Source organism: Haemaphysalis longicornis, unplaced genomic scaffold (assembly GCF_048455015.1).
Source record: "Haemaphysalis longicornis isolate Haplotype H1 unplaced genomic scaffold, Haemaphysalis longicornis Haplotype H1 scaffold_2, whole genome shotgun sequence".
NCBI lineage: Eukaryota > Metazoa > Arthropoda > Arachnida > Ixodida > Ixodidae > Haemaphysalis > Haemaphysalis longicornis.
The window spans coordinates 22,213,324-22,225,525 of NW_027526295.1; the positions used below are offsets into that span (position 1 = coordinate 22,213,324).

Consider the following 12,202-nt stretch of genomic DNA (forward strand, 5'->3'; position numbering starts at 1 on the left):
TTGGGAGTGGTAAAAAAGTGTAGGAAAAGAGAAAACGAAACAAACAGAAAGACACACGTTCGGGATATTACCACAATTGTAAACTTTGATTCCTAAATCGCCATAAACGTGTTAACAAGAAACTTGACGAGTATATATACATTGCAGGGCAAGCATAATGAGAAACAAGAACAGGTGTCATGTTTTCTTAATCATAGAAACAAAACATCCGATATAAACAACATTGGCCTAACAGCCTAATAGGAGTTTACAAAAATACAGTAATGCAAGGGGAAAGATGCACAAGTTTAAATCCAGCACTCAAACACAGTTATCACACACGTACAGGATACAAATTACGGGGTACACAGATGACGCAAACGAGCATAGTTATTCAAAAGAATTAAAAATTAAGAAAATTAAAAATTCAAGAATAAATAAAAAAAGAATAAATTTAAGAAATATTTTCCGCAAGTTTCGCTTGGAGAGGCGGAAAAGGTCTACTTCAGCCACATTTGAGTCAATTTCAGTTCATTTTGTTCGCTTCTATCCCGTGTTTTGTTTGCTTTTTTTACTTTCAATGTGCAATCTCAGTTTTGTAACATCTGTTTTGTTTGTTTCAACATTATACTGTAACCTCTGTTTGTTAAAACATTTACTTGTTGATGCTTGTATTATAGGAGGTCTCCCTGCAGTCTTTGACTTCGGCACCTCCTCCTGTATATACCCATTTTATGTACTTTCTTTGTGTTGAATAAAGCACCATCGAATCGAATCGATTTAGCGTCTCGACTTGAAATTTCAGCGATATGGAAAACCAACTCGCCCAAACCCAAGCAATTCTGCGATTTAGCGTATTTAAAAGGACAGGTAGGTTAAATGTCAATGACTGTAAGCCGTAGTTGTTTTTTGGAGTGGGTGTGTAGCATGCATTTGTGAAACGCGTGCTGTACAAAATAGCATTTTTTATTAATCCAGATAACACAGCATAAAATGGGCTGTTGATGTTAACTGCATTTTTATATGCTTGTGTAAGACGAAAGTCGTACACACTATTAACTTTAATTATTTTATATCTATCGAACAGCTCATTTGTGTGGGCGGCAAATGCAACATCTGCATCGCTCTTAAAACTCTCTTTTGCAATAGAAGCAACTTATTTAAATTCGTTTTAGTTGTCGTGCCACAGACTAACTAAGGATCAGGGAATTGTAAATTAAAAGCTGTATTTTTCAGGTAATGTATGGTGGGCTCTATTTAGTATCCCAGTTATTCTACACAATGTTTTGCGAACTTCGCTAACGTGAATGTCCCAAGTTAGGTTACTAGAAAAGTGCACTGCTAGCACTTTCATAGTCTCAACTATAGCAACCTCTTTTTTGCCAGGCAATAGTTTAGGGAGAGGTGCAATCTTATTTTTGGGCCGCAAGAGTATGCCTTTCGTTTTGCCAGCGTTAATACAAAGGCAAATATACTTGTCCCCTCTAGCAAAGTGGGTTATATTTCTTGACAAATGCTTTCAATATCCGTTGTACTTTTTCCTGCAATTAGAAGAGTGGTGTCATTGGAATAGCCTACAAGGTTCACTTCAGGGCATGTAACGATACAGTGCAGATCGTTAATATATAGAGAAAATAACAGGGTACCTAATATGCTGCCCTGCGGCACTCCTGTCTTTACACATCTAAGTTCAGATGAAAATTTACCTGAGGATATGTATTGTTGTCGGTGATTTAATTAAGATGTTATAAGGTCAAGAGCAGTACCGCGAATTCCATATGTCGGTAATTTATTTAGAAAAACGCTATGACTGAACGAATCAAAAGCTTTGGATAAATCAATGTAAATTCCCAGTGTTAATAAATTTTCGGCAAAATTCTGTAGCATTTTTTTTTTTGCTTAAAGGGACAGACAACCGATTTTTGTCACGTATATGTTCTCTAGCTCATATGAAAGCCAGCGTTTTATATAGCCCGGTTACCACAAGCAATTTCTAAACAAATCAGCGGAAATAATTTTAATTTGGCAGCAAACTTCCCGAAATCGGAAGGGTGGCGGTTCGTAGTGTCGAAACTTGGCACTACAATATGTGTCCCTGTCACGCGACCTGCAAACCTAGCAGCTACTGTAACTGGTGAAACGTTTATATACAGGTTGAAAACCTTTTAACAAAAGTATTTGTACAGGTTAAATTGTATATGTATTCCTAACATTATTTTGAAAAATCTAAAGACACGCCGCCCGCCGAGGCTGGGTTGCTCTGTGTGGCTAACTGAGCCACCATGGCCAGAATCAACGGCAGCGTTCAGTAAACAGACCCAGTGAAGGAGCTTTGGCGATTCTGCCTGAGGCAGAGGCGTTTGTTATGCCAAAATATTTGATTTCAGTTTCCAAATACGCCAACAGCAGCTTAAAAAAAAACTACGCGCCCGGGGAGAATCGAACTTCCCACCTCCACAACGTGAAGCCAGATTCTACCTATGGTCTATGCCAACAGATGGCGCGATTGTGCACAATAGACCGTTGCATTAAAAACACATAACGGAACAGAGAAGCCTGCGATTCAAACTTTTTTAGCTGGGGACAAGTTTTCAAATATCGTTTTTCATTTCGCATACAGACAAAAGTATGTTGCCGAGCTAATTTATGTCATGGTTGCCAGCATTATTTTTGGGAGGGACATATACTGCTCGCAGAGCTAAAAATGTCGATTTAAAATGTTCTAGGGCGTTATCTGCAAAACTGTTTGTCGTCAAGGTGCTTTAAGTGATGCCCTTTCATTTGGGATAGAGAATATATACTCGACAAAAACCAGTTGTCTGTCCCTTTAGGTAATGCAGTTTCTGTAGAACAATGCCTGCGAAAACCGTGTTGAAAAGACTGGAGCAAATTTTTTAAAGAGATATTTAGACAACCTGGAATAGATAATCTTTTCAATCGCCTTCGAAAAAACGGGTAATATTCAAATCGGCCGATAATGTTTTAAGACGTTGCAGTCACCGCCTTTAAATACCAGCACAACTTTAGCAAGTTGCATGCGATTGGGAAATATTCCATTTTCCAGGATTAGGTTATTATATATGACTTAATGGCAGTGCGATAATATTAACGACATACTTCAGAGGTTTAATTTGCATGTTTCCTGCATCGCAGCGGTTGTTATTTTTTAAATTAGGAATTGTAGCAGTGACGTCACTTTCATCTGTAGGATTCGAGAATATGGAGTTTGAACAGGTGCGCTGTTCTACGACATGCGAATTGTTTTGGCAAAACTTGAAGCCTGCGAATTGATCCACAAAAAAGTCATTGAATAGATTTGCTAACAGACGTCCCGAGACAGGCTTATCGTCATGATAAGCCGCTTCGAGTGGCTTGTTTTCTTGAGAGCGACCGAGAACAGAATTTATCTTCTTCCACCTCAGCTCAGTTAGGTGGGTATCAGTGGCAAACGAGTTATAATAGTACGTTTTTTTGGCTTTTCCAATTGTTTAGACTACTCTATTACGGACTCACTTAAATTCTGGGAAAAGTTTATTATCTTTCGTACGAATAAACTTTTCATACAAGCGATCTTTGCAAGCTATTTGGTCCTTTATGTTGTTTGTGATCCAGGGTTTACGATAGCGATTTGTTCTCCGCGTGGTTTTTATGGCCTAGCTAGAGTTGTAAGCCTTAGTAAGTTCTGATAAGAATGTTTCATAGGCGTCATTGGAGCCAGTTTCTTTGTGTACGCATTCCAATGTAAGCTTTTGTGATTTCTGTGAATTGTACTACGTTTTGGCTCCAGATATCCCAAAAAGACGTGCTCTGTTTTCTTCTCCCGGAATGTGTACTTTTGAACGACCATAAAAACGGGCAGGTGATCGCAAATGTCAGCATATAATGTGTCTGTCGTAATTATCGACGGAGAGTGGTTGGTTAGAAAAAAATCAATAAGAGTAGCAGATGACGTAGTAATTTCGTTTCACTGGCACGTACGATATCAAAACCGCTCTGTGTGACCAGGCATGTTAAGTGTGCTTGTATTGAATTCTTATCAAGTAAGTTGACGTTAAAATCGCCGCCCATGGGGAGTACTAGTTTCTTATCGTTGACATAGTTCAAAATGCTTTCCACAAAGACGAGAAACCTTTCAAAATCACCGGTGGGAGGTCTATATATGCCAATAAACATATGGCCTCCATGGCGGACAGCTACCTACTCGTAATCTATTGTAATGTTTGTTAACTAGTTTTTAATTGTACATTGAAGGCATTCATGTACGAGCACAGATACGCCACCCACGCGCTTACTGTTGCGCATGATGGAAAATTCGCGATAAACCCGCCGCGGTGGCTCAGTGGCTAAGGCGTTGCGCTGCTGAGCACGAGGTCGCGGGTTCGATTCCCGGCCGCGGCGGCCGCTTTTCTGATGGAGGCGAAAAGCAAAAACGCCCGTGTGTACGAGATTTCGGCGCACGTTAAAGATCCCCAGGTGGTCAAAATTAATCCGGAGCCCTCCACTACGGCGCGCCTCATCGCCTGCGTTGCGTCGGCGCATTAAACCCTTCAATCAATCAAAATTCGCGATAACCCCTTGGAGCAAAATGTTCACATTGTTCAGTATACCATGTTTCTGTGAGTATGATAAGGCGTAACGCATATCCAAGCGTATTGAAAAATACTCTCATACAGTTGCTTCATTTACAATCTGACTTTTTCGGAGCAGGCTGCTGTAATACTGATACCAGTTCTTTCAGCTTTGCAACAGCAGGGAGTGCACGTTGTTTATCTTTCAACAGGGGTAGTTTCAGTATTTTTGGCCGTAGTTTCATTGACGTGCACTTCCCGAGGCGATGAGCCCTGTCTGCACCCATACCCACAGAGCCAATGCAAACAGTTCGTTTCTCATTCGGCCCACGTCTTCTGGTTCGGCCCACACCTTCTCTCCTGGTTCGTCTCACGTCTCTTTCTGGTCATCGGCAAAATTATACTAATGACATCGTTCCTACGTTCCCTGTTGTCAATGTCATCTGGGCATGTCTGTAATGGCGCACATGAAGACGGAGGGTATTTGTCGTTGCCGACAAAGCCCTTCACATTGCGTTTTAGCGGTTGTACAGAAATTAGGTTATCTTCTACAAGCTTGATGCGCGTCGTTAGTTAAGCTATTTCCTGTTCAAACATCACTCGAAGAGAATGTGATTTATCAAGACTTTCCGATTGTTTAAGCTGAACCGCTGGCATAGCCATTATCACGTCTAACATTTGTTTTTCGTACTGGGCGTAAGAGGCCCGGGGTTGAGTTCAGCTTCACCGACGAGCAGCAACAGATGAAGGAAAGACCCGCATATTCGAATCACTTTGCACTTCTTAGTGAAGCACAAAAAGCGGTGTGTAAAAAGGCCAGTGGGATCTAGCACCGATCGTTTCAATGCTTCGCTGTTATCAAAAAGATATCGAAGACCAATCTGGAAAAGAAGACGGCGTACGTTTCTAGCGGCTGTGTCGGTGCCAGATCCCAGATAGATAAAGATGACGCTTTACCAGTTTCTGTTGTATAAATATAGAAATAATTTTATAATAGTTTTATAATAGTTTTATATAACTATCAGCAGCGAGATTCGAATGCTAAAAGTGAAAAAATAACCACCTGTTGCAGTTCTGCGGTTCTTTAGTATATAACTCTTCTCATTTAAAGAGCTAGACTACTGTTGATTATTATTATAACGTGCGAAGAATCTGCCGGATTTCTTCCGTATGATTGGAAGCAGCACAAATACGCTTTAGAGCAGTTTCATTCATTCCCGTCTCCATAACTTTTGTTATTTTGTTGCCAAAGCTGAGAGCGAGGTTTGTGGATGCTTGTTAAACATCATTTCTCAATTTTTATATTTTGTGTTTAAATATAAGCGGAGGTGGCTTCGAATTACCTTTCCTGAGGCATTCTTGGTTGGTGCTCATAAGACTTCTTGAATGAGATGTTTGCTCAGTGAAATGTCGGGTGGGTGAAATATTCTTCCTTATCTAGTATCACTTACGCATCCCAATCAAGCTTCCTAAAGGGAACTCACGTGACCACATTCCTATAGCACATTCTAATTCATTGGCCACAGGTTTAAAAAAGAGCATGCGCACTAGAAAAAGTTTTATAAAGGCTTAAAAATGCTCCTGACGGCCTGTTTTCTTCTTTTAGAAATATTGCCCATCTTTACTAAAATATAAAATAAACAAGAACCGCATTTTAGTTGATCTAGTCTTCATTAGATGGCGCTAGCGGTCTTCGATAGGAGAGTGTTATTATTATTTTTTATTTCAGTACATGAGTGACATGTTTCCGAAGTAAGGAAACTAGGCCGTCTGGAGCGTTTTCATGGATCTGCGAAACTTTCTGTATTGGTGCACAATGGTTTTGATGCCTGTGGGTCATGAAATAGTAAGTCTCATAAGAATGTTAACAGGTGAGTTCCCCCTAAATACGCCTTCCCAGACAAGGCGTAATCAAGTTTGGAGAGACAGCTTTTTTTTTATCGCGTTCTTGTTCCCACACAAGCTTTTCCTGTTGTGAAGTATTCCTCGACACGTAGGTATCTTTTATGTCGTCCAATAGCATTTTCTACATTTTTCTGTTACCCATCTGTAATTGCTTCCAGTAGGGCGATTGCGTTGCCAAGCCAATTGCCTTTTTAGTACAAAGAATGGAATATAAAGTGTTTTGCTACCCTCGCGAATTTCTGTATTATCTGAAGAATGTCCTGTGTGTGACCAATTGTGGATTAGCATTTCCTAAACGCATCTTTTCCGTTGGTTGTGGAATTACCATTTCACTCATCTGGTAACAACTTATCCAGTACTGGAAGTAGACGGTTGGTGAGCAGTACTGAAGCCATTTGACATCACCAATGTTTTCAATCGAAATTACCTGTGAGTTGAACAAGTCATTTCTGGCGTATTATCCTTGGCCGTTCTCTTAATAATTCTCAAGGCTTGGTACCACAACGTTTCTGTCATGTTAAAGGACACCCATGGTCATTTTATCATCTCCTTAAAAATTCCTTCCCTTCGTCCCCTAAAGTAAACTTGCCTTCTCGTCTTCAGTTACTCCCGGAACATCCTTATATAACTTACTCGTTTCAGTACAGTCTATGCTATATGAGCTTGCTTGTAGCAATAAGCTGCTTTCAACCTCTCTGTAACCCTCAATATTTCGTTCATGCTGTGTGCGACGTTGCCCTTTTCACCTGTGACTATAGACCTTTGCCTACAATAGTAAGCCTATTATTCGCTGCCTTTCAAAGTATTTCGTTTTGCTGTTGCATCAATATTCACCATTGTTAGAACCAACGTCACTAAGCTCCCTTCCGTTAATTAATTCCCGCAGCTCTCTAATGCGATTAGCTGCCGGCAGTCTAACACCTTTATACTCCTACATTCCTCCATAAATTCCTTCCTTTTCTGAACTGGTCTTCCATTTAAGCTCGCTTCCTTCGACGCCTGTTCCTGGCACTTTTATGGTTGTACTTTGTATTCAGTCTTCCTACGTTACCTACATTCTCTCCGGTTATATTAAGAATTAATTGTATAGCGTATTTCTATACTACCGCGTTCATTGTCTTACGGCCATCCAGTTTGGTGACTTTTCTTTTGCTACTTTTATCCTCTTTCGAGATGTACCCTAAATATTCTCCTCACCACTCCGTCACCACTCATCTTCACCTTTTTGACCTTGCCTAGCGCCTCAGCACACAGGAAGCTGCCTCTATTTTTGTAGGTATGACGTACGTACATTTCCTATTACGTGGTTGCGGAAGTACCGGCTTCACGCAGCGGCTGTAGCCCGGAGTGCAGTGATTGACTGATGTTCCCGGACTGACAGCTTTTTAGGACTAACAGCTCTTGTTACACCTTTCTCTCTCTCTCTCTCTCTGTTTTATCTTATCACTCCCCCTCTACATCCCTTCCGATGCACTGTGTTGTATGCAGGTGAGCTCCGTACCGAGCTCAAAGTAACCCCAGTGCATTTCCTTTCTTTTTCCTGTCGCAATCCACAACCGCCTTGCGGAAGTATGCATTTATTATGCTCGGTTTGCATACACTGCTAGCGTTAAGAAAACTACCGACGTAAAAGTGCGACACATGGCGGTTTAATTGCCCACTTTTTACTAGTCTTTAACACTTTCGGTCCCGGTGATTACAAATAGAATCACATCGCTCTAATCGCTGTAGTGCATAGAGAACAAAACCAAAACTGCTAGTTTTTTTGGGAGTCGGCCTTGAAGGATACGTTTTGCGGTATACATCACCACTGCGCCGTTCTAGCAGAGCTGGACGCTACCAAAAAGAAAAAAAAGCTCCTGGCCACACAACACTACACGGTTTGGGCTAAACAAAAAAAAAAAACAGAGTCTCTAGGTTCCTAATTCTCCTGGCTCATAAAAACCAGGCTCCTAAATCTATAAATATGTGCACTGCGGAGCTCATTGTATGCTTGTAGGCTCATGTGGTAATACAATTTAGGAAAACAGGGAAAACAGTTTCTCCGTTCAAAGTAGACGACCACGAAGCTCCCCTCGCGTTTCTACTCTGAAGGGGCCGCGGCTATCAACCTCTACTAGGGGCGACGGCCCTTAAAGGCTGGAACTGTTGGCGTCGCATGTCGCCGTCACCGTTGTCGTAATCGTCGTCGCATGTAGTCACGGTACTAAAACACCGGGAAACTTCTTTACGCCTCGTGCTAGAACATAACGCGTGCTAAAAACACCAGGACACTCGCTGAGGCCTTGGGCTGGAGCGCTTCGTAACGCGTGCTAAAAAACACCGGGACACTCGTTTCCGCCTTGCGGTAGGGAGCTTCGTGCTTCAAAGCCAAGAAACCTTTACAGCAAAGCTGTGTACCTCTACCCCTCAACGGTTTCATCTCCGTTGCCTGAAATGACAAGGTGGCAATGTTACACTTATACACTGCATGCATCGCCCCTTCCCAGGTTTCACGTTAGTGGAGCTGCCCCGGGATTTTTTGGGTGAAGTTCCAGCCCTGCCGCTCAGCAAAGTATATCGTCGATTTGCTGACGGGATGACGGGAAGCTGCATCTGTGAGCAACCGGTGAGCCTTTTTCCCGAGTTATCACCTATCAAGTTCTCAAGTGGGCGTCAATGCGCGAACCCTAACGCTTCGACGAGCCGGTTCCCGGCTCCCGTTGCGGAATAGGCAAGCATGCCTCCGGGGGGCGAGTCCTCTCCTACCACTCATTCCGCTTTTACCAAGAGCATGGACTTCGACTCACACAGCGGTCGCACCATTCATGCCGACAGCCCGTGGATCCACGTCTTACACTCACGCATTGAGAAGACAGCGAATGCCCCGAGCATCGTTACAAACCTCAAGAAAACGTCGCTACCAACCCCGCCCTCCCCAGATGCCTACATGCAGAGCCGCAATCCTATACCACGCCTACCCCCCAATAAAAACACCGTGATATATCCACCCCGTTCTGGCCTTGATCTTTCTGTCTGGTCGCCTCGCCTTCTTACACAAAGCTTAGCGATGGCAAGCAACATTCCGCAGCAGGAATTCTTCTCTCAAGTTACAATCCAAATTCAGGCACTGCAATACCTCATTGCAGTGAGTACGCCGGGCGAAACTGATGCCATAACCCTCAGCCGCATCTGCTCCATTCAACTCAACTCTACCCTGTATGAACTCTTCCCTTACCGGAAGCCTCCACTTGGCACCTACCGTGGGTTCATTCACGACCTTGGCCCCGGTCTCACGAACGAGAATTTCCCGGAACTCCTCATGGTCAACGAGCCTCACCTTTTTCACTCACGCATGAGGGGTCGATCCACGTCAGCCTTCATCACACTTAAAGGCCCGCACGTGCACTTTTTGTTAAATCGGCAGCCTCATTACCGCTGCCACCAGTTTCAAAGAACCGTTGCTCTGCCGGCTGTGGGAGAAGTCGACCATCGGCAGAACTTCTGCCCACACCACGACCAATGCGTATGTACTGACTGCGTAACTCCGAAACCCGCCGATGACCATCGATGATCACACTGCAATCTGCCTGGCCTTGAACACATCACACCTTTCAAGGACTGCCCCAACGGCCGTTTCAAATGCCTCCCGTAGTGAAGCGGAAACATCCATTACAGCTCCCAGTCTCAACCTCCAATAGAAAGCTCCAGGACACCACAACAAACCAGGCCTGAGCTAAGATTTAGACCGGTGAGTTGGTCACAGGCCGTCCGTAATGGTCCCACTGCTCAACCATTTCCTCCCCTCCCATCCACGCAATCGACCACTCATACGAACAATATCGTTCACACACATACACCACACCTGCCACCTCATCTTCTTCCGCCATCAAGGGCCGCCTCACCAAACTACGCAATTGAAGCGCGATGCCCCTACGACGCAAAGAAGCCCTTGAGCCCTTGTTGAGTCACGCCCTCGTAGTAACGATTGCGTTTGCCAGCACGAAGGTCATGTTCAAGATGAACACCGGACGGCTCCTCCATCACACACTACCACTGCTAAAGAGGTTCCGGCCTCATAGATAGTCAAATACAAGTAACCCTTGTTCAAGGCAACCAAATGATACGGACTACTCCCTAATCAATCGTCTAGCTCTGTGAAACCATCACGGCCCGAATCGCAGCCCTTCAACTACCCCACTCAACCATCGCCGAGAGTCTTCAATCACTTCATCACCGCCTCAATTGCCCAGTCTCGAACAACCCCCCAACTTCAAAAAGTCTGAAATCGACCAGAGCAGCGACAAACAACTTGCCTCTATAACCCCCCTTCCCGATGATAGCCTTCATGGGTACAATCTTCCAATAGAATTTCCACTCTTTCCTCAGCAAACACTTTCAACTCGGCAATATAATTAGCAACACCAACCTGCCATTTTCATTGTACAAGAATCCGACACCCCTACCAAAATCAAAGGGTACGAAGCATGCGCTCACGATCCCACTCAACGCACCACCTCGTATCCAAGCTTCTCGCCAACAAACTAAACGATATTTCCCCCCAATCGCTCAAAACTTTCTGTAAATGCTGCCCTCCCACCGGAATAACACATGCCTATACATTCTCAACATCTACACACCTCCAACCCACTCCATCACCACCATCAGCCACAACGCAATTCGTACCTCCCGCACCACTTCTCTCAATATTTAGGTGATTTCAACGCTCCGCACTCCGCATGGGGCTATCACGAGGCAAACAAAACAGGGGCAACCTTAGTCAACGCCATTCAGCAGCACGTTCTCACTCGCTACAACGACCTCACCACTCCTACGCGACTGGGCAACAGTGTATCATTATACAAACCCCGACCTCAGCTTTTCACATATTATTTCCTGCTTTGAATGGCAGTGCCTTGAAGACAAATTGGACAGCGATCATCACATTATCCGTATCACTAACCCCGCCTCACAGTCAATCCTCTTATCGGTCACGCCGCACTCACGAACTGGGAATGTTTTCGCAAAGATTCTGAACCCCTCCTAGACACTGTCATCAAACTGGAAGAATGGACTTCACAAGTAACCACTGCTGTCAAGAAGTATTACAAGACATTGCCTCTTCCGGTGGAGAATCCCTTGGTTGACTGCCATCTTCTTCATCTATAGGAGGCTCGCCGGGACCTTGCTCGTATTTTGCAGACGCTAAAATGCAATCGATGCCTGAAACGTCGAATTGCTGCCTGACTCAACAAGCCGCGTTCTACACACACACCCTTCACAAACAACGTTAGGCTACCTTCTGCGACCAGGTCCAAGGAACACTCAGCACTAAGAGCACATGGCATCCGCTCCGCTGTCTTCTTCGCTCGAAATCCACCAAAACGGCCACTCACAGTTACGTCCGTCGTCTTCTTTGCAAATATCCTCACTCGAACGATCGGCTAATAAAAAAGCTCAATATACCACCCTTTTTGTTACCGACAGCAATACCCCTCCCTTTTTGCCACGCTGATTACAATGGCGCTTCGAATCCTGCCCTTGAGGTTCCAGTCACTCCGCAAGAACTTGACCAATCCCTCTCATGTATCACTTGAAACACCACTCCCGGCCACGTCCGTGTCACTAAACTATCCACAACTTGGGCATACCTCTCCAACAGCTTTACTGGATACCTTCATCATCCACTGGAAACACGGCCATTGTTTCCATCGCTGGGCGTCAGACATCCGCTAAAAAGCAATGATAAATCCGCCAGATTCCGCTAGATT

General features: G+C 44.0%; 1 pseudogene; it reads right to left on the minus strand.

The window, feature by feature from the left end:
- LOC144167863 (uncharacterized) overlaps positions 1-12,202 on the minus strand; it is a 75,188-nt pseudogene that overhangs the window by 14,956 nt on the left and 48,030 nt on the right.